We start from the raw sequence: 23,339 nt of genomic DNA on the forward strand, positions 1-23,339 counted from the left end.
GCAAGTATACCATTTAAAAAATACGGGGCAGAAAGTGCCAAATTCAATTTCAGGCAATTAGCTCGAATAGTAGTGTTCGACAATTTATGAGAATATCAACAACTATAAAATTTTATTTTTTTTTACATTTGATTTTTATAAATAGGGAGACACGCTGCTTAGTTTTGGTCTAAGGCATGTCCAACCATTTTGAAGATACGGGGCAGAAAACGGCAAATTCAGTTTCAGGCAATTAGCTCGCATGGTAGTGTTCGACAATTTGTGAAAATATCATCATCTATGGAATTTTATCTTTTTTTACATTTAATTTTTATAAATAGGGAGACACGCTGATTAGTTTTGGGAAAATGCAAGTCCAACCATTCCGAAGATACGAGGCAGAAAGTGCCAAATTCAGTTTCAGGCAATTAGCTCGAATGGTAGTGTTCGACAATTTGTGAGAATATCAACAATTATGGATTTTTTTTTACATTTTATTTTTATAAATAGGGAGACACGTTGATTAGTTTTGGGCAAAAGCAAGTCCAACCATTTTGAACATACGGGGCAGAAAGTGCCAAATTCAGTTTCAGGCAATTAGCTCGAATAGTAGTATTCGACAATTTATGAGAATATCAACAACTATAAAATTTTATCTTTTTTACATTTGATTTTTATAAATAGGGAGACACGCTGCTTAGTTTTGGTCTAAGGCATGTCTAACCGTTTTGAAGATACGAGGCAGAAAGTGCCAAATCAGTTTCAGGCAATTAGCTCGAATGGTAGCAAATTTTTATATTGTAGTCAGAAATGTACTTCTTACTTTACATACTAGATTTAAAAATATTAGAAAAATATAAATTATTTATAAACTAAATATTTTATGTTGTAAGAGAAGTTTCATTGAAAATATGTATTGGCAGAGTTATATTTCTATAAATTCTGAAAGCTGTAAAGCTCAATTGAAATATATTAAATAAAAAAAGTACAAAACAATAATTAATAAGTAAATAATTCTCCCTGCAATGTGATTTTCATTCAGATTAATGCAATATGTTTGATTCAGATTTATTGGGAGTTTTCTCTTATTAATCTTAATTGGTAGAAAAATCAGGTAAATGAATCAGAATGAGATATTAGTTACATGCTAAATGCTTATCCATATATCATAAGTTGAGGTGTCACTGCCAACTACTTATTTATATACTCATGACCTCAAAACTACTTGATACTTCAGAATATATTTTGATTATTTTCCTAAAAATCTAATTCAAATAGCAAATAGTCAAATAGACATATACAAAATTTTGTCACTTCTTCATGACGCGTATTTTGTCAATCATAATTATCTGGATAATAGTTGAACACATATATTTGACTAGAAGTTCTTTTAATAGAATAATTTCTGCTAATATAAATTTACTTCCTAGCTATGGTTTTTTAATAAAGTTACTCAGAATGACTTGAAAATAATTTCAAAAATTATCTGCTAGAAACATTTAAGATTTGTCCTATTAAATTTATTATTTTCATTAATAATTCTAATGCATTAACTAAGGATTTTAATACACTATATTTTATATAATAAAGTTTTATTGGTCAAAAAGCAAAGATAATTCAGAAAAAGAAATTGCGATTTTTAATAAACTATAGGAGGAATTTAATGAATTATTCTCAAATTTTAGAAAAGAGTTCTTAACCTATAACATAACCGATATTACCTTTTGACTTAAATCTGAAGCAATTCAGAATTCATATTTCATCATGCATTTATGCAAAGCAATATTAAATCAAACTTTTATTCTGTAGTAGTTTGTTGTTTAATTTTCTTTACTGCATTTTATTAAAAACTTTTCTCATAACAATTCTCATATAGAAGAGATGTGACCAGAGAAAAGATTCTATGTCGCGTGTATGCAACGGCTATTATATTTTGCAAGTTGAATAATTTTAAAGTACTTGCCTTTTTATTATATTTTTTAAAGTTTTATAATTTTATGTTTTGCTTTACATTTCTTCAAAATTCATATTAGAAGAACATAAGCGTTGGAAATTATATTGGAAATTAAACACTTATCAGAAAATACAAAAAAGCACATTTTATTAATGAGAATGATCTACTGATTCTAAAGATATAAATATTATAAGTAAAATATATCTCCCATTTCAACATATGTCAATTAAAAAAAAATTAACTTTATTTTAAGTTTATGTCAATTAAAGTAATTTTGCTTTTGTTCAATTTTGATATCATTTCAAAATATAACAGAACCGATGAATCAATATACTAAAAATGATTGGAAATCTACCCCTTGTCAAAGACCATATATGAAATATAAGATATTTTGCATAAACGTAAGGAGCTTTTCTTGTAAATTTTAGTAAAAATCTCACGTAATGTGACCAACTAATGGATTTTTTACATCTCTCCGGAATAGTAAAACCATTTGATTTTTAAATGTGCCCGGGGACAGACGTGTAAAGCATAATTTATTGCCGAATATATATATATATATATATATATATATATATATATTTATATATATATATATATATAAATTCGTTATGCTGTTAATCAATAAAAAATTGTATGAGTTTGAATTTTTAAATCAATTTTAATTTCATACATAAATCAAGTGAATAATTTGTAATAGTTTAAGAATGAAAATAACAATAATAATAAACTAATTTATGAAAGAAGATATATTTATTGATTATTTACTATACATGTTGTTTCACGGACTTCACTTCTGGAAGTGAACAATTAGTCCCATTAAACTATCTGCCACTCACTCTACCAGGGGTAGCAACCATCCCGTGTGAAAGCTTAATGCCATGAAGATTGTCACCTTCATGGCCAATATAATAAAACAAAAATACGTCCAAATAGCATCCCTAATTAATGAAAACACTATTACACCATGGTATTAAAATGTTAACAATTGTAAAATATATTAATTTTGAGATTACAACAAACCACACAAATAAAAATGTACAATTTTTATTAAGTTATCAAAACTGTGTACTGACTGTTTTAAGTTGGGATAGAAATGTCGCATTTTTTTAAAGAAAAAATATATAAACATACTTGTCAGGAAGATTGCACTTGTGTTCGACAATTTGCGAAAATATCATTAACTATATATGGAATTTTTCATTGTTTTTAAGTTTTGACACGCTATTCATAAACCACGTATTAGTTTTGTTTGGAGATGTTTAGCCACTTCTGTTGTTCAGAACCTTGTTGCCATGTAATTGGATAAATAACCCTTTAACAAACCTCTTTTTAAATAAATTTTCTTCGAAGTGAAAGTTTCTGGGTTGAAAAAATCTAGAATATGTGGATATAGTATAAAGAATTTATATGTTCTATTATCATAGTTTTAAATTAATTACTGTTTTTTCAGAAAAACAGTGAATAGAAAAAATAGAAGAACTTTTTCTAATTATTTTTGAGATGATTTAGGCGTTTGCTAAAGATTTCAGCTTGTTTCGCCTATGTAAATAAGTTCGCAGTCTGAGCATTTTATCTGCTAATCTAGGTTTGTGATGCAATCTGAATTAAATTTTAATTTTTCTAAAAGTGGGGTTAAAAGTTTTATCGCAATTACATGTCATTAATAAGCACATAGTTGAAACAATTTTTTTCCAAATTTTTCGTTGGGACCTGCAACTCTTACAGTATTAAACGATACCAAACAAGGTATTTTATATTTATTGGACAAAATATAACCGTGGTATGATTTAGGCGTTTATACAACTTGGGCAACCTTATCCTAACATTATTTATGCATAATCATATATCACCTCGTAAACGAATGTTCCATAATATATATGTACTGTGTAATATAAAAATCCTATATATTCTTTATAATTAGTAGCCATATTATAGCAAATCAATTTTCCAGAAATCCTCGTGATATCAAAATTTTTAATAGTTTATCTTGAAATATTTTTTGATATTTCCTGTAAATTCAACTATCAATTTTCTATTATATTAATTTGCATAAACATTTCTCAGTCGATTCCTTAGGCATAGATTTGGATCTACACGTGTGTGAAGTATTGTTCTTATTTCTGGAATCCTTGCCTGTTGATAATTGGATTTCAGCAAGGGTTGGCTCTCATAATAAATCGGATGAGCACATATCGCGCTTCCCTTCACCGAAACATCCACAGGGAAAACATGATTGAATCCTTGTTTCATTGAATATGTCTCATGGACCAGTAGACAGGGAGTCGAGGTAAGATAATATTAATAGTCAATAAATAGAGATATTTGTCTAAAAAACCAAAGTCTAAAAAAATAAATAATAAATATGCACCAGAAATTGCATCAGTACTAAACAAAAAAATGGCTTTATTATATATTTTAGCATTAAACTCCTTCTTCAATTCTCTTACTTTCATCATAGCGATTTGTGGTTTGGAGTACAAAGTCATTTACTTTCTCTTTTCAATAATTTTACAGAATGAATTACTTAATCAGATTATTAACGAGAGAAATTGAAGTAAAAATATTTACATATATGAATATAATAGAATAGAACTCGTGAAGTTTAAACTTACATAATTAAGAATTATTATTGAGATCAGATATTCACCAACTAAATAAGTTGACATCAACTTTAATACTTTTAGGTCGTTCTGGCGGATATAAATAAACTAGTATCAGTTAAGGTTAGAATTTTGAGTCCTGTACAGAAACTTGTTAGGTTCATATTTGCTAACCAGATAGTTCTCCTTGAATAACCAATTAAAATACTGCTCATATTATATTCTGCATAGGCAGTAGGATATCATATAATCATCATAAATAATAATATAACTATCACCATAATAATGTAACTAGAAGCATGTGATATCATGCATTTCTTATGACTTACAATTTCATAAAAAAACACAATTTTTATATTATTTTAGAGTAAAATTTGGGAAGTGAATACTCAAATTAATTGCACCAAAATTCGTAGAATCATTGCTTTTAAAATCTCTCTATTTTTTGGAATGACTGAATGCGTGCATTGAATTTTAAAATTTAGTGATAAAATGTATATTTATCATCAAATCATTATCAGTATCATCAAAAATATCTACTAAAAATCTGAGAATTTATGTGCATACTTCAAATACTCGATTTGAATCTAACATGAAAGTTTTAGACAATTTTTCATAGTGGTTCAAATAGTAGGGCCTGGTTTTATAAAAGCCAATGGAACTCTATAAGCAAAAAATTTAATGGAGTGTGTAATGGATGTTTTTAATCACATCAATTCTCATTTGTTTATAATATTTTTAATGAGTCTGTTTATTCGATGAACTTTATTAGACCGCAAAGTTTTATCAAGATCCCAAAAGGGTAAACCTGTGTTATCCTTGTTATTTAGTTAGAGCTTATTATCATACTAAATCCCATAATTCAATCTGGGTACAAACAAATAATTTTTAAGGTCGATCTCACCTGAAGATATACTGAAGTAAAAACATATGAAAATTATTAATGTAATGTCAATAACCATACTTCGTTAATTCAGTCAATCTATTTAAGATACCTTAAAGCAGAAATAATGTAATTTCCATTATTTATAGGCATTTTTTTAGAGAGACTTCCTCGGTTACTTAATTCATATGTATAGAAATGGAAGAAAAAAATTATAAATTAGTCAATTGGGTAATTTAAGGCATATCGACCATTGGATTTTTTCTTAGGTTACTTTTTGAAAACAAAGATTTTTATTATATTTTGAAATTTTTTGAAAATTCTTAACTTTTTTTTCAAAATCTTCCGAAAAATACCGAAGCGCGTAATCTAACGGATAAACATTGGTACGGAACCCAGAGAAAAGTAAACAATTTTATACTTATTATTAAAATTTCTATTAAATATCTGACCCCCAAATTGCAATTTTTTTACTATTTTTACTCGATATCCAAAACCATTAGACCCGCCTTTCCAAAAAGTTAATAATTTCTTAATTTTGTCGATACAAGTGAAATGCTCTTTGGATTATTGAAATCGGACAATTCGTTCTCTCAAGAACTGAATTACCAATTTTGGCACTTTTTGCTCCTTATCTTGAAAACAGCTCTACAAAAAACTGATCAGCCCGTCTCCTTGTCAGTAGAAATTTATTGTTTTTTAAATCATTCAAATCGGTTGATCCGTATTCCCGAAATTGTCGACGAAAACACACATACACATACACGTACACATTCATTTTTTTAAGGTATGCCAAAATATTCAGAAACCTTAAGAACGTAGAGATATATGAAAATTTTCATTTAGGATTTTTTTGCGATTACTATAACTTACCCTACGATAAGTATGATATAAGTTAAAAAAGTATGAAGAGAAAAATGTTGTCCACCTATTTGTGAATGGTAGGCTACAGGAAACGACTGACCTGTCTTAGACAATCATGAAAAGTGAGAGTAATATCACATTTCTACTAAATTTTCCTTTACTCCAATTATTGAAATCACCGAAAATCAATCTTCACCAGCTCCTTTTTCTGGGTACATACTCCTCCGCACGCGTGCGAGAAATGGCCTTTTCTTCGATTATAAGATTACATCTGGATTTTATCAAACAATATATCCCAGGCGTGAAAGCTGGTGTCAAATTCATTAGTTGTCGACACAAAAGCGACTCTGACTGTATCTAGATTGATGAACTTCTAGAATGACAATAATAGGAAACGTCGAATGAGGATCGGGACGACCGGGCCAAAGCAATTTCTCATGCCTGGTGATGGTGCTAAAGTGAGGTGATAATCTGCCGTGGATAAATTATACATACATACAGATGTATAAATATATACGTATATTTGTATACCTACATATATACACATAGATAAGCCAAGTTATTTCCTAACTATCGTCTGATGAAATGATATTTATGTAAGACAATGAATCTTGGAATTAATTTGGAAAATTCTATTACGACTTTGAAAGCTTTTTCACGTATTATGTAAGTTATACTTCTCGGATTAGTAGGGTAAGAAGGACTACCACCAGAATCTCAAAAATAAATAAAGTAAGGAATTGTTTAACAACAATATTTGAAAGTAGGGAGAAAAAGATGTGTACCATCACCTTAATTCTTATGACGCTGCTGCTCTTACGGGAGATAAACGGGAATGTTTGAAAATCCATAATAAAAGTGTTTTCTTTTCACTGTTGTTTTTTTTTACGAGACGTTAATATTAATTTTAAGTTAGATTCTACAGTTTTGTATATAAAGTTTATTTTATATAATTTTTATATAATATAACTTCTATAAAAGCTAACACCTGGGTGAAGTTAAAAGGACCAACTAAAACTATAATCTGGCAAAGGTGCAAACAATAAGTAAACTAGTGGGGTGCATGGCATCGTGCCTTAAGGCAAATTGCTGGAACTTCCCACACCGTAACGAAATGTTCGAGGAATACTGAATTTTTTCAAATAGATTATTATAAATATTGTAGAACTTTAGTCAAAATTAAAAATAAAATCTAAAATATTTTCAAAAAAAAATGTACAATTTTTTTCAAAATCAATTATTTTGTTAAAACAAGCTGAAAGTTCTTTGAATCATTTAAATTGAACGCCTAGTTCTCTCAAAAACTGCCATTTTTTGCACATTTAGCTTTGTATCTTCGAAATGACTGGGCCTGTCTTTGCCAAAAACTAATAATCACTTTTCCCAATCATTACTAATTGAATGTTTTTTAGATCATTCAAATCGGATGCTCCGTTCACTCAAAAATTCGATTTCTATTTTCTGCACTCATTGTTCCGTATCTCCGTAAGGGCTGAACCTGCCTTTGCTAAAAACTAATCAGCACATCTCCCTATCAATAGGAATCGAATGTTTTTCCAACCATTCAAATCGGTTGATCCGTGCGCCCGAAAACGTGAACGAAAAATTGTATCCATACATACACACACACAACCATTTTTTCTGAGGTAAGCCAAAATGTTCAGAAACCTTCAAAACGTCGAGAAATATAAAAATTCTCAATTTAGATTTTTGGCCCATTACAATAACTTACCCTACGGGAAGTTAATAAATTAAGATAAAAAAAGGTGTTTAAAAAAGATAAAATAATTTATTAGTTTTTTCAAAATACTAGATCGATTGTTCACTTCGGAAAAAGTTTTCGTTAAAAAAGCTTTGGTTCAATATAATTATCTAAACACAAATTAAACCTTTATGCCCCGTTCTACTCTATATATTTTCAACTTCTCAAAGGAGAAATTCTTATACCAAAAAATCGAACTTGTTAATTGATTTTTCTCTTTTTGCGTCATTCTGAATCATTTTTAATTTTTAAATAGATTTTGTATGTATAATATTTAAAAACAATAATGTAATTAAAATCATACTTCAAATATGACATAATCGGTTTGTCATTGTAATTAGCATTTAGAAACGAATCTTCATTAGAGAAATGGAGTAATTGCTGATTAATGAATTCTTTAATATTTGTTTACACAGTGGATTATGTTAAACAACGCCTAAACTAATATTGTTTTTGCAACTTCACTCATCATGTAATAATTGAGTTTGAAGAATTTCATATAATTGAATTTAACATACATGCATTGACTGCTTGTATTTGTTTTACTTTTTCGCTGGTGATATAATCTCAATCTTTGAACAGCTGTAAAATCTGTATGTGAACTACACTTTCTTCAAGAACCTTTCGTAGACATTTTCACAAAAAAGGCTGCACTGATTTCGAAAACTTAAAAGCCATTTGATTGGGATATTCTTGGTATCACACATACATTTTTTCAATTTTGGTGTCAAGCCACTTAGGATGACTTGAAGTGTTATCAAAAAACATAAAGTTAGTAAATTGGATTTTCTGGCAAAAACATAAACTTCTTCATCTGTAAATTAAAAATGAAATAGTATGACTGATTGTGAAACTTTCCTGAAGTTGAAAAAGCAGATACTGATTTGATTATAAATTAATAATTTTAATATGGTCTCACAAGTTAGTAGTTTATTGTAAAAATATTAAACTTGAGCATAAATATATAATCTTTTAAAATTCATCAATTGTTTTGGCTAAACTTAGCGACGATAGACGATTTCTATGAAAATTATCAATGTCAATATTTTGTAACACTTTTTAACTACTTGAACTTCTCGCCATTATTTAATGGCTCTCATTATCTAACGACATTATCTAATGGCTCTCGACATTATTTAATTATAAATGTTACCAAACATTTAATAAAATACGTATGAAACAGCTTGATTTGATATTTTAGTGGTTTTCAATTTCCTGATTGTATGTATTTAGTACTACGTGTTTTTGAATTGAGAGGTCATTATAAACTTCAATATATTTCGAGCAAATATAAAACGTCATGCCAAACTATATACTGATCCATCCATTGATGTAATTAGATTTTGCTAAATACTGACACGTGATTTTTTTAAGAATGGTCAAAACTATTCTTTTTTTGTCGCATAGGTAAATACAATACACTGTTTCTTATTTTTATATTACATATAAATATACTAATGTAAAATATCAAATCAAAAAGTATAATACTTAAGGGAAGACTTATGTACCAATCCACCAATATGTTAAATCTCTAATCTTTTATGTATTGAAATATATCATTTTGAACTAAACTGAACTGAGCAAATATAAACGTTTATAGAAAAAAAAATAGAACTTTAATATCTAAATAATATATCATTCCACATACATGTAGCTTAGACAAACTTATAAACGTAACCGCAACGAAACATATATCATGGTGTGTTTGTTCAAGTAGAGAACTTGCAAAATTGTACCAGAATGTATGTCGGCGTGTAATATAGAGGGAATATTATAATAACCCAGTCATAAATTATTAAACTTGCAAATAATATACGATATGTAACATATGTGCATGAAATTTGCGCATTTATAATATTCACGAATCGGGGAAAAAGCAGAGCAAATTTGTCTAATTTGGAATCTCGGAGAATGATATTTTTGATGATATATGTGCATATTAAGATCGAACACGAGTTATTGTAGTCTCGTCATTGTATAATTAAATTTATTGAAATATATTTTATGTAGGTAGGAACTTCATATTGGGCTTATTTATAAACCAGAATTGAAATTAAATTTTATCATGCAATCTACTTCCAGTTTATTTTCTTACTCACAATTTTTAAGATAAAATTTTGCTAAATTTCTCTTGATATTATTTATAAACCTCATATTACGTTAGAAAATTAGAAGTCTTAATGAAGCTACAAAATTTCGGTTCACATACACAAGCATACGTTTTCCAATTTTGGGGTCAAAATGAAAGTACATGATTCAGAATGACAAAGCATCTAGAAAACCTAATATCAGCATATCGGATTTCCTGGTGAAAGCATAAGCTGTTTCTTCGGAAAGGTATCAAGGGCTTATTATAATTCAAGATAGTAAATAGAAAATGTGATTTTCTCCTAAGATTGCATATGGATAGATGATATAAGAAAAGTATTATCTCGGAACTCGATGGTAAGCAACTAGTATAATTTGTTTTTATCGCAGTGTTCTTACGCGAGTACGTAGAAAAAGTTTTAATGACACGCTACGAGTTCGAGTTAAAGGATTTTCTTAAATCCTTTTATATTTCTACATTCTTTTATACTTTTAATTGAAAAAGATTCGCAATCTTACAGAAGATTCATGCTACGGATTTACTTTGAGAAAAATAATTAATGATTCCCTTCTGCTAATAGTGCTTACATGTATACTTATAGATATTGGAGCCGGTTTAATTAATATTTTCATGTAGCGAGATCGAAAATTATACATCTTCTTGTTAAATTACAGAGGGAATGAAATATATTATAATAAATACGTTGTCCGTAATATAAAAATTAATATTAATAGTTAGAAAAAATATTGTTATGTAGGTACCTATACGTTTTGTTCATAGAAATTATACTAATGTTTGGTTCACTTCTCCCGAAGGAGAAGTTTATGTTTTCACCAGAAAATCTGACTAACTAATTTCATATTACCTTTCAAGTCTAAATCGTTAGAGATCAGCAGAGCAGAAATTCTACTTTTCGTCGACATTTCCTCAAAAACTGTTGTACAGATTTCAAAAATTTAAATTCCAATCGTTGAAATTAAATAAAGGCTCTTTTTATTAGTTTTGCGACACGATCGTCCGAGTGGTTTCTTTCAAATTTGCAGAAAAATGTAAAATGTTTTAGCAAACCGTTCGATAAATATAATTTTGAAATCTTGTTGACTTGTTAAATTAAATGTTAAACATTTTGGTTTTGGCGATAAAATTAGTGGACTGTTCTATAAAGAAGCATGTGAAAATATGTTCTATGAAAACTGGTTCAGTTTTAGAAAATATTTAGATTTAAGATAATAGCCCTTTTCAGATCCTACAATAAAATGGATAAAAAATAATGAGGATAAGCCTTATATTATGTCTGATGTAATTTAAAATACTTTTCATGTTATTATTGAAAATATGTCCTATATGGTACCTAAATTAACAACTTTCTAAAATTAATTTATTATTATTTTCTTATCTAATTTAGTTTTATTGTCTATTTATTATTTATTGCTTATTGTCTATAAACTAAATAAAATAACAAACTGATCACTTTATGTATTAATTTATTGTTAATTAATGTTACTAGATGTTATATTACTTAGCGGTTGTAACAAATATTGTAATTAAACTTGATACAAAAATTGGAAAATATATGTTTGTATGAGCCAACATTTGGCTTTTCTTTCTAAAAAAGCTATTCCGACTTTAAAATTTTATAATCCAATTGATAAAATTCGAATTTCAATATAAATTTACTGACAAGGAAAACTTCATATTTATTCTCATGGGATTTTGATGAAACTTTGCATGTTTCAATCAAACTTTAGAACAGTTTAAAATATTATAGGCCTTTGAGTAATGGTTTAATCAGAAAAAATAATTAAAATTTCAAATAAATATTTGTACTAATAAAGTATTTGTTTAGTCTCAGTAGCTCACTCAATTTAGGCACTAGTTTCAATATTTTACGCTTTATTTTACGCTTTAAACAGAGATCTAAACTGATGAAGAAAATAGTGAAAAATTTTTTCCTTCTTATGAAAGAGTTCAGAAAAATACGCAATCAAGGCAATAATTGTGTAAATTCCATACTATCTTGTACTGATCACAGTTGACATGCACAATAAAATAAAATGCATTTTTAAAACGCAAGTAAAATAAAGTGTGCTTTAAATTCAATTAATAGAACTGCAAATGTAATAAGTTTTTCTACAAGATATCAACTAGAAATCTCATTGCCCGGTTTTTAGTGAAAATTTAAAAATTGGAATTCAAAATTTCACTGTAAGAACTAAAAATTTTGCTATTTAAATTGAAAATTTCGTTCACAAAATAGAAAATTCCGTTAAAAAAATAAAATTTTTGTTGGAATTGAAAATTTTGATAACAGAATAAATAGGAACTCTCGTCGAAAAAATTGGAAATGTCTTTATTCAAATTAAAAATTTTGTTATTAAAATTAACTTTAGTTTGCACAGTTAGAAATGTTTTATCACAGAAGTTGCCAAATTTCAATTCTTATTGATGTCGTCGACGATATAGGGAAGATCATGCAACTTGTCGTAAAGCAAAATGCCAAAACAATTTTTAGAGAGTAATTCACTTTCCTTTAGGAATGAACCCTTACTAATTTTTGTCTAATTATAAAATTGTCGAATGTTGATTTAGTCCTGGATGAAAAGATTGAGTCCAAACACTATCACAATGCAGTATTGGATAATTTATCTAAACCAAAGACATTTCCTAATCGACTAATATATTTACGAGACCCAAAGGAATTGCTTAATTTACTACACCTCAGTGACTATTACGTGCTTACCTTTAATTTATACACCATGAATTATCCATGTCATGAAGAAACCGAAACGACGTCGTAACATTTATACTAGTCTAATAAAACGCATAGTTATAAAAGGATTATTGCATTTTTATTGGGAATTATATTATGCTAAAATGACAATAGGCTAAAATGGTAGAGGTTGTTTTAGTTAGTGTTTAGTGCCAAGTCCTACAAGAAATATTAAACTGGTGTTGTGCGATATTGATCCTCCAAAAAAATAACTAAATGTATTCTAATAAAACAATTTAAAAAATGAAAGTTTTAGCTAATATGTGTTATTTTCTTTTTTTCCTATATATTTTAAATTTTTCTTGAAAACCATTCCTTCGAAGCTATAATATGTAAAGATTCTGTATAAAGACTGCGCTATTTTCTGCCTTTGTTCCGTACCATGCAGATAGAAAGATTTATGTGTATTACTTATTTAGCATATACTGGTGCTGCCGGTGAATTGTAATAATCTTTTATTCAAAGGTACGTTTTATTCAGATAAAAGCTAACATTTTATATTGGATTCCTTTACGTTCCTAGATCCTTGAAAAAGGCCGATTAGAGAATTCAAAGGAGCAAAATTTAATACTCTTATGATACCATACTTTATAAAGAAATAGTACCTATTCAATAGAAATTTCTCTGGATCATATATAATGTGTAAATAAAGTGCTTAATCTTTTTGAATAAGATTTTTTAATATATTAGTTTTATTTCACAATAATTCTTAGTAAATTATACTGAAGGATCTATTGTATCTATGTTAAGAATATAGTTTTAATTTAACTTAATACAATCGTCTGAAGAAGAAATGGGGATCATAATAGCAATAAGAGTCAGAAGCTTTTTTGCTATTTGGAAAATTCAATTGTTATTTTCTGTGACAGTATAATTGTTAAATCGACATGAAGCAGAGATTTACTTTACTAATAAAAATATAAATGTAAATAAACTTACACCTTAAAATACATTTTCTGAGCAATGCAAACCATCTCACAACAAGCATCCCTGATTAAAGCTTGAAAGAATGTAAGATGTCTATTTGCTATCCCAGCATCGAACAACCTTACATTAATAAAGCATTGATAACTATTATCAATTATAATGAAGATTTCAACAAACTACCACCTGAGAATCGATTCATTGAGCACTGAGATGCGAAAATCAATGAGAACAATCTCAATTTAAACATTCCATATGTGAGTTTCAGTAAGAGTCTGAAGTTTTTTTGCACAGATTTGATGAATCTGGCATCACGAAGCATTGATATTTATCATTAATTCGAGATCATATTTGACTTCTAACTAAAAACAGAATTTTGTAGCAAAACTACGTGATAAGTTCCTCGCACTAAACCTTGCAAATTTGAAATGGAGTTTTAAATCATCATGATGTTTTGGAATATTTACATTCTATTCATCATGGAAATGTATTTGTTATCGATCATTTTTGAAGTAAATCTTCTTTATGCACAACTAGGGTGTAAATCCGCACAAATGCAACGGTAGTGCGTTACGCAGACAAGAGTCGATAAGATAAGAGTCAAGTGCCAATGATTCGTCATTCGCTCTCGATGATATCATTTCTATACGGGTCGATTGTGATTAGTCGTCGTATATGTGAATAGAGTATATAATTGTAATTAGTCGTTGTATGCGTACCGGCGTCAGCGTCGTATGCGTACGTAGAAAATGAGCATAGATGAAAAAAATTAAATTTAGTAGTACTAATCTTGATTTAATGAAAAATGCCCGAATCAGAAAAATATTCTACCCTGATTCTTGAAAATAATAAAACAAATTAAACATTTGTTCCGTGAACCAAATGTAAGTTTAATGATTGGAAATTATTTCTATATTATTCGTAGTTTCTATAAATCTTTGAAGTTATTAAAATGAACAATATTTTTAGGCAAGACAGAAATTACAGCTGATCAAAGAATGAGATTATATCGCTAGCAAAAAAGTAAAAAAATACAAGCAGTCAATAAATGTATGTTAATTTTAATTACATGAAGTTCTTCAAACACAATTACATGATGAGTGAAGTTGCAAAAACACTATTTGTTTAGGCGTTTAACATAATTCACTGTATGAACAAATATTATAGAATTTATTAATCAGAAATTATTTCATTTCTCTAATGAAGATTATTTTCTAAATGCTAATTACAATGACAAACCGATCATATACACTACATACGATCATTACATGTCATATTTGAATTTTCAAACATTTAAGTTTTATTATAAAAGTCGACTTGCTGTTCATATATCTAGCATAAAAAATAAGAAATATTCAAACATACTTCCAAATGAAAATAGATCTTTTGGGCAGTGCAAAAAACAATGGGAAAAGTCTAACAAAAACAACTTAAATTTGAAGTGTAATTTAAAAGATCTAATGAACCAAATTTCAAAAGTCAATTATCATGTAGCAGTGATATCCATTGCCAGTGAAAAATATAAATTAAAAACAAATTTTGAGCCTGAAGGGAAAACAACCAACCAAAAAAAAAAAACAAAGAAAACAACAATGCGAAAAGTTTCAATTCTATTTACATAGAATTGAATTAAAATTTAATCCACCAGCTCACCGACGTATCTACGAAAATAGCACAATATTATTATAGAACCTTTACAATGTTGTACAGAAATTGAGACCTTAAAATATAATAAAAGCATATCGTTCCATGCGAAAGGGTAGCTGCAACAACCCACCTGTTGACTTCCAACCCTATTACGATGTATCATTATAATAATGTTTGCCATTTTGCGAGCGCAATGCAGAAAAGCATCATAAATGGTGCACAGGTAGTTACATATGAATAATGAAACTGAATGTGGAAGAAAATCATTATATTGTTGTTTGATCCATGGTCTAATATTGTGACGGATAGCATATATGACATACAAAATATATACACGTATATATAATTAATTATATATTTTAAAAAGTTCCATTAAAATCGGCTTAAATTTTTTTTTCAACAGTTAATTACAAAAAAACGGCTTGGTAGATTTTCACCTAAAATTGATCAGTATCATTCTCAGCTAATATCTTTCGAACAGTTTTTGATTTTTAACTTCCCGTAGGGTAAGTTATAGTAATCGCAAAAAAATCGAAAATGAAAATTTTTATATATCTTTACGTTTCAAAGGTTTCTGAACATTTTGGCATACCTTAGAAAAAATGGATGTATGTGTGGGTGTGTGTGTGTGTGTGTGTGTATGTGTGTGTGTATGTGTGTGTGTATGTGTGTGTGTATGTATGTACGTGTGTGTATGTATGTGCGGATACAAATTTTCGTCGACGATTTCGGGAACACGGATCAACCGATTTGAATAATTCAAAGAACATTCGATTCGTATTGATAAAGAGACGTGCTGATTAGTTTTTGGCGGAGGCAGGTCTAGCCGTTCCAAAGATACGGGGCAAAAAGTGCCGAAAACGGTAACTCAGTTTTTAAGAGAACGGAGCGTCCGATTTAAATAATTCAAAAAACATTTCACTTGTATTGACAAGATGAAGAATCGATCAAATTTTCATGAAGGTAGGTCTAGCGGTTTCGGAGATATGGAGGAAAAAGTAAAAAAATGAGCCATTTGGCGGTCAAAAATGATCATTAGACATATGCACATCAAATTATCAGATATTTTATAGAGATTTTAACAATAAGTATACATTTTGTTAACATTCCTATGGGTTCCGTACCAATGCTTATGCGTTAGACAGCGACGCGGCGCTTACGCGCTTTATATTTTGTCCCTATGCAGTTAAATCAGTACGATTGCTTTGAAAAAAAGTTCAGATCTTCCACAATATGTCAAAATAAAGAAAAAAAAATTTTTTTTCAAAAAAAAAAAATTTAAAAAAAATTATTTTTTTTAAAAAAATTTTTTTTTTTCAAAAAAAAGTAATTTTTGGTCCATATATATAGTTTCTCAAAAATATTATTTTTTCAAAGTACATTTTTTTCAAAAACGTTAATCGTTTTTAAAAAATTAATAATATTTGGTACGGGAAGTTCCAGCAATTTGCCTTAAGGCACGATGCCTTAATTGCCTTAAGACAGAATTCCACTTACAGCTAGTTTAAAATCGATTTGGTAGTATGAGCTTAAATGTCTTCTAGAACATGCTGATGTATTACTGTCTACATTTAATTTTAAAAATTCTTCATAGTTTAAATAAATTAGAAGATTTTCTTGGTGTTTGTCAATATTAGACCTTTCACAGACGTTTGCATAAGAATGCTTAAATCAATTTCAAAAATTTAAAAGCCATTATCCATATATATCTTGATGAGAACTATTGTTTCGCAATTTTGTGCAACGATCTGCCGATCAGTTTCTTTGTAATTTGCAAAAAAGTGTAAAACATTTCGTCTACGTTTTAATCAAGATGAGAAATTCACTTTTAATCAAAATTATAATAAATTCAAAAGCTGCTCTATAATAAATGCAAATAAAAGCAAATAAATTTTTAACGACCATAATTGTAATATGCAGTTCATATTTAATATTAATATTAAATATGAACTGCATATTAAATTTATTATTAATATTAATATTAATCTTTCTGTGCATATTTACTAAAACATCTAATATTTGACTGTCTATTCACTGTAAATCTTTGTATCTCATGAACTTCGTTTGAAATATAATAATGAAATCATGATAATGGCTCATCATGTAATATACATTCAGCATTTGAATTTCATACAACTAATGAAATATCTCTTGCGGGTGTTGCACTTCATAAGTAATTATTTTCCATGCAAGAAAATGCATGTGCATATTATATTCATCTTGATGACTTTAATTAAACTTTACATACTGCAAACAGTTGGAAAATTTTAATAACATAGCTACAAATGCAAATGTAGTATTTGTAATTGTAATATCATGCTGTTCAATATCGTATATGAATAAATAATATAAATAACAAATATAGAGCTTAGAATTAATTCAACTAAAATGTATCAAAGTTGGTGAAATATCATCCTTACTTCTCTGAAAAAATGATAATTGTTCAATTATATTACAAGTTAAAACTGAATCGTAATAATAGAGTAATTATTTTATGTTTTATTTATAATTCATACTGAGAAAAGCTTTATAAATATTTGTATTCTCAATATTAGACCATAGATCAAACAGCAATATAATGATTTTTTTCCACATTTAGTTTCGTTATTTTATTTTGTACTCTATTTTATTTAAATTTATGTTATTATTGACTTAATAGATGTTATATTACTTAGCAGTTGTAACAGATATTGTAATTAAAAAAACTATAAAAAAGTCATTTACTTGAGGTACTCTAAATCGTATAGATATTATAATTTTCTATACTTATGTTTATTTTTATTTTCGATAAACTCAATTACATATATACGTCCTAATGTACTCTAAATGATATAGTTATGATAAAAACAGAATTATTTGGGTGCAATTTATGTATCTTTAATTGAACAAATATAAAAATACGTTTTTTTTCAAATTCAAATTTTCATGTTTTTACTTTTTCAAATTGTTTTAATTTTTAAAACAAATAGCATTGTAATGACAAGATGCAATAATTGTATTTCTTTTAGCAAAAATTTCAGTTATTCATATAGTAGGACTCTACTTGCGTCCTTGAGGACACCAAAAAATAATACGAATAACATTCGTTCGAATATACAAATGTAAGTGTATTAAACTTAGTTTTATTTAAATAAAAATATAAACAAACAACATACAATTTCAGCATACGTCCTTGAGGAACTCTAAATCATAAAGTTATGATAAAAACAATATTATTTGGGTGCATTGATGTACCTTCAATTAAACTACTAATAAAATAAGTTTTTTTTTTAATTCTAATTTTTGTTTTTTACTTTCCCAATTCTTTTATTTTCTAAGAAATAAGATGCATTAATACTATTTCTATTTTTAACTAAATCAGTTATAAACGTAATACAGTAGGACTCAACATGCGTCCTTGAGTAACACCAAAAATAGTACGAATAACATTAGTTCGAATATACAAGTGTTTTACATGTAAGAGTATTAAACTTATTTTTCATTTTAATGAAAATCTGAACAAACAAGAAACAATTTACTTTTTATCATAGTAGGTTAATATAATTAATATAAATTGTATATTTATGATAAAAACGGTGTTATGTAAGTGCAATTTATTCACCTTCATTAAACAACTATAAAAAAAGTTTAATTTAAAGTTCTAATTCTTATTCTTATATTGTATTTTCCAAAATGTATTTATTTTTTTAAATAATAGTATTAAAATGACAAAATGCAGTAATTGTATTTATTTTGCGAAAATTTCAGTTACACAGTAGGACTCCAGATGCGTCCTTGGGAAACACCAAAATTAGTTCAAATATACAGATGTTTTGTATGCAAGTGTACTAAACTTATTTTCTATTTTAATGAAAATCTGAACATGCAAAGAGCAATTTACTATTTTAGTAAAATGTTTTTTTAACTCTAGATATGCAAATATGCAAACTCCTATGCACGGTTATATCCATTCATAACAAAGCCAATTTTCGCACGAATCGAAAAGTTTTCGACAACTTCGGGGTTGCAGTTATGGCACCTTCGTATCCTACATAGCTACTACAGGTTTAATTAAAGTCAGTTGGTACTTGTTAATTTTCAAAAAGTTCATACGTACTTCTACCTACCGTTCTATTAAACTTACAATTTGTATTCACAAAGAACATGTGCTCCGATTTGAGAAAAGCGTCACTAGAAGTTTTCAAAGATGCATTATAATAATGCGTATGAGTGTTTATTTTGTTTGAGGTACTTATTGTTTTATTAAATTAAGATATAATGAAGTGAAATGCGATGAGTTTTCTACCAATTCTGAAAGTCTATAATGGATTAAACTTATAATTAAATTTCTTATAATTACATACAACATATGCCATATAGGATAAAAGCAACGCCTAAAAGTTCGTGAGTAAAAAGATCCACCACTATTATCTCAAAAACAATTCAAGTATGAAATTTTTTATCAACACATTTTTAAGGAAGTAGGCAAAAGATGAGTAACCACATATCATGTTAATTCTTATGATGTCTCTATCAGAAGATAAACAGCCATGTATCAATATTCATAACAAAAGTATTTGCTTTAGTTGATAATTTCTTTGATTTTGAGCTCTTATTAAGTTAAATTTTATAGTTTTTTTACATAACCTATGGAATAGCTTAAATGTGGGGTGAGGGAAAAAAACCAACTGATTTCTTACACTGGCAAAGATATGAACAATAGTACAATACAACAAATAGTAAATACAAAATAATTTAAGATACAAAAAAACTATTTTACAAAAGATAAATTGAAAAAAATAGTTATTACAACGCTGCTGATGAATATTTCTGACGACATACCAGATCAAGGTTATATACAGTGTAATTTTGTAATACAGTTTGAAAAATATGGTCTTGAAATCATACTAGGATATTCAGTAATTGTTTTGAGGTTATCATATTACTTTTTAAATGAATGACATGGTAACCTTATAGTTGCCCAAATCCAGTTGGGACTGATCTGGTTGAATAGTGTAACTATTATTTCGTAAATACTTTTTAAAATGAAAAATAAAACATTGAATCTCTGACTGTCTCTTTTTACTCTACATATAGAATAAAAAACGACAGATTACAAACTTTAGGAAATAGTACGAAATAAAATATTTCTATAATTAGGACATTTCGACTACTGGACTGGACTGGAAATTTCATTATAGATAGATTGATAATTGATTGTTTTGCTTAGTTCATTTGGTTTATATAGTGAAACTGACATTGGGCATTTGTGCCTCGACCGTATATAAATATATCACATATATGTTTTTTAGTATATATTGCTCTTAGACACTATTCTGCCCCAAATGCATTCCAGAAATTTAGGAAACCAAATATTTTCATAGTCCTCAAGTAATTTTCAATTGCAGACAGAAAAATTCATGATATAAAGTGAGATTAAATGATTCTTACTAGTAGAATACAGTTTATTTATTTATTTAACATTTATTTGAAGGCGTCAGTGATTCAATATTTTTAACAAAAATAATTTATTTATAAAAGTCCTGTATAATTTTAATTTACTGAAGCAATGTGTACATGACGCACTATTTTTACTTGGAACATATTCCCGTCTATATATTTGAACAAGACAAGTTTTGAACATAAGTCTTCTTGATTACAAAGCATTTATCACTGCGTACAAAAATACGTAATTCTGCAAAATATATGAACTATTAGTTAACTAATATTGTTTATTTTAGTACTGAATTCACAGTGTAGACGATTTGGATTTTCTATAACTATTGAAAATATGAAATCTCAATAGCAGGACCGTTTAACCCAGTAAAGTTTTCTTTGGCCTTTCTCCGGATTAGAGTCTTTGCTTCTCGAATATACGAAACTTTATCTTATGATGTCGACCTAAAATATACGTCCTCCAATAATCTATAGGTTAAATGTAATCCGCAAGGTTAGTACGGTGAGCCCGGGCCTTACGTGTGGACATGATTAACTGAATGACCTGTCTCAAGATAAGCCCTTAAGCCGATATCCGATGCTTGTTCACGTTCTACGTGGGTCTCCCCTATATATCGGGTTTTAGCACGTCGAATGATATTTTCAAATGGCACAGTTCTGACGGGACAGTTTATATATAAAATAATTCAATATATAAACTGTTTGATTTTGGACTTTTTTTTACTTTATCTTCACCACATTCCGATGAACTTCTGATTCATTTAGTGAGAAGAGTCAAATGATATTTATTTCAAAACTAGAGTATAGTTAAGAAAAGTACCTAAGCAGGATGCCATCAAACCCTGACGTCCATTTACTGGATTTGCATTCGAATTATACATTCTAAGTATTACCAAAATTTTGATGATATTCTATGATTAAACAAAATAGTTGAGTATATTTATGTTTGATTTTTGTAACTTCAAAAACCAAGAATTTCTGAATATGATTCGTAAACCCAAGAATTTCGGAAACTTTTATAGAATTTGTAAAGACTGTTGATTTTGAGCAGTTTTTGCCTAAGTGGTTCTCAAATGTGTTTGAGAACATTCTATAGGAAATCGCAATGTTTAGATTTAATTAAAATGGTTAAATTTATTTTCGAAATAAACTGTTGAAATTTTCACCTAAATATCTAAATTTAAATCGGGAAGTTCATGTAACTTGCCTCAAGGATAAATGCCACTTTTAACTAATTTTATATATATTGAGTAGGATAATTTAGCAGACGATGTTCTTTCCACAAGAAATATATTATATTTCCTAATTCCTAACCGATATGAATAAAATATTTAATTAAACGCAATCCATTAATACTTCTTTATTTTTGTGTTTCTGCAAATCAAGACTGCATTCACGGTAATTTTGTTCGAGCAATAAATTACTTGAAACAGCAGCAACGTACGTTTATGTTTCGTTTTAATATCAACTAAATCACTCCGTACTAATCTTGATCAATGTAAATAATGATATATATATTTCCTTAGAAGTCTATTTTACTTACAATTAGGACTGACAAGGAAACATTTATTACGTAAAGGAGCATAATATCTATATCAACTACTATCTAATATCTACTTCGAAGGACCAGCTATACTTCGTTACTAATTGGCCTATATCAGACGTTTAAAATTGATTGAAAAATTATGAGTTTGGTTTATAATAGTATCTATTTGTTAGATGTGTATCGGTCAAGGTAAACATACAAAATGATAGGTTTCTCAAAACTAGCCGAGTACCTATGTTGTAAATTATTTTATTGCTGTTAGGTAAAAGAGTAGATAGATAATAATTGTGCAGTAGGCGTGAGCATGCCTCCGGTTTTGAAAAAACAATGAGAATATAAATTGCATGATTTTTCAACATTGCTTCATTTAAGTCTTGATAAGATAATAAAGAGAAGATTTATAAATTATCATTGTTTTCTAAGTTCGACATCACGTTTGTGTTTGTTTCACAAATGTTATATATCTAGCCTCTTTTACCTAACAAAAACAATCGTAAGTACTAAGCTAGTTTTAAGAAATATAATATTCTAATTTTATCTTGAGCAATGTCATCTTACAAATAAATACTATTACAAGCCGAACTAATCATTTTTAAATCAATTTTAAAGGTCTGATATAGCCCAATTAGTATGAAATATTTCTCTATATATGTTCAAATATGTGAGTTTGTATATATGAATGCATATAGGTTACATATAACTCATGTCTCAATTTATTAAATGTAAGAATAATACCATAGACTTCCATTATGAGAGTGCATTCGCATTACATCTCGTTCGTGGCATATAATATTGATATAATCAAGTCATAGAATGACACCACGACGTTGCCCACGTACAACTTTAGACATTTATTACGGGCAAGTATATTTCTTGTCACCT

Source organism: Ctenocephalides felis, unplaced genomic scaffold (genome assembly GCF_003426905.1).
Source record: "Ctenocephalides felis isolate EL2017-DRISC unplaced genomic scaffold, ASM342690v1 CF-g0.4_SCAFFOLD_00845, whole genome shotgun sequence".
Lineage (NCBI taxonomy): Eukaryota > Metazoa > Arthropoda > Insecta > Siphonaptera > Pulicidae > Ctenocephalides > Ctenocephalides felis.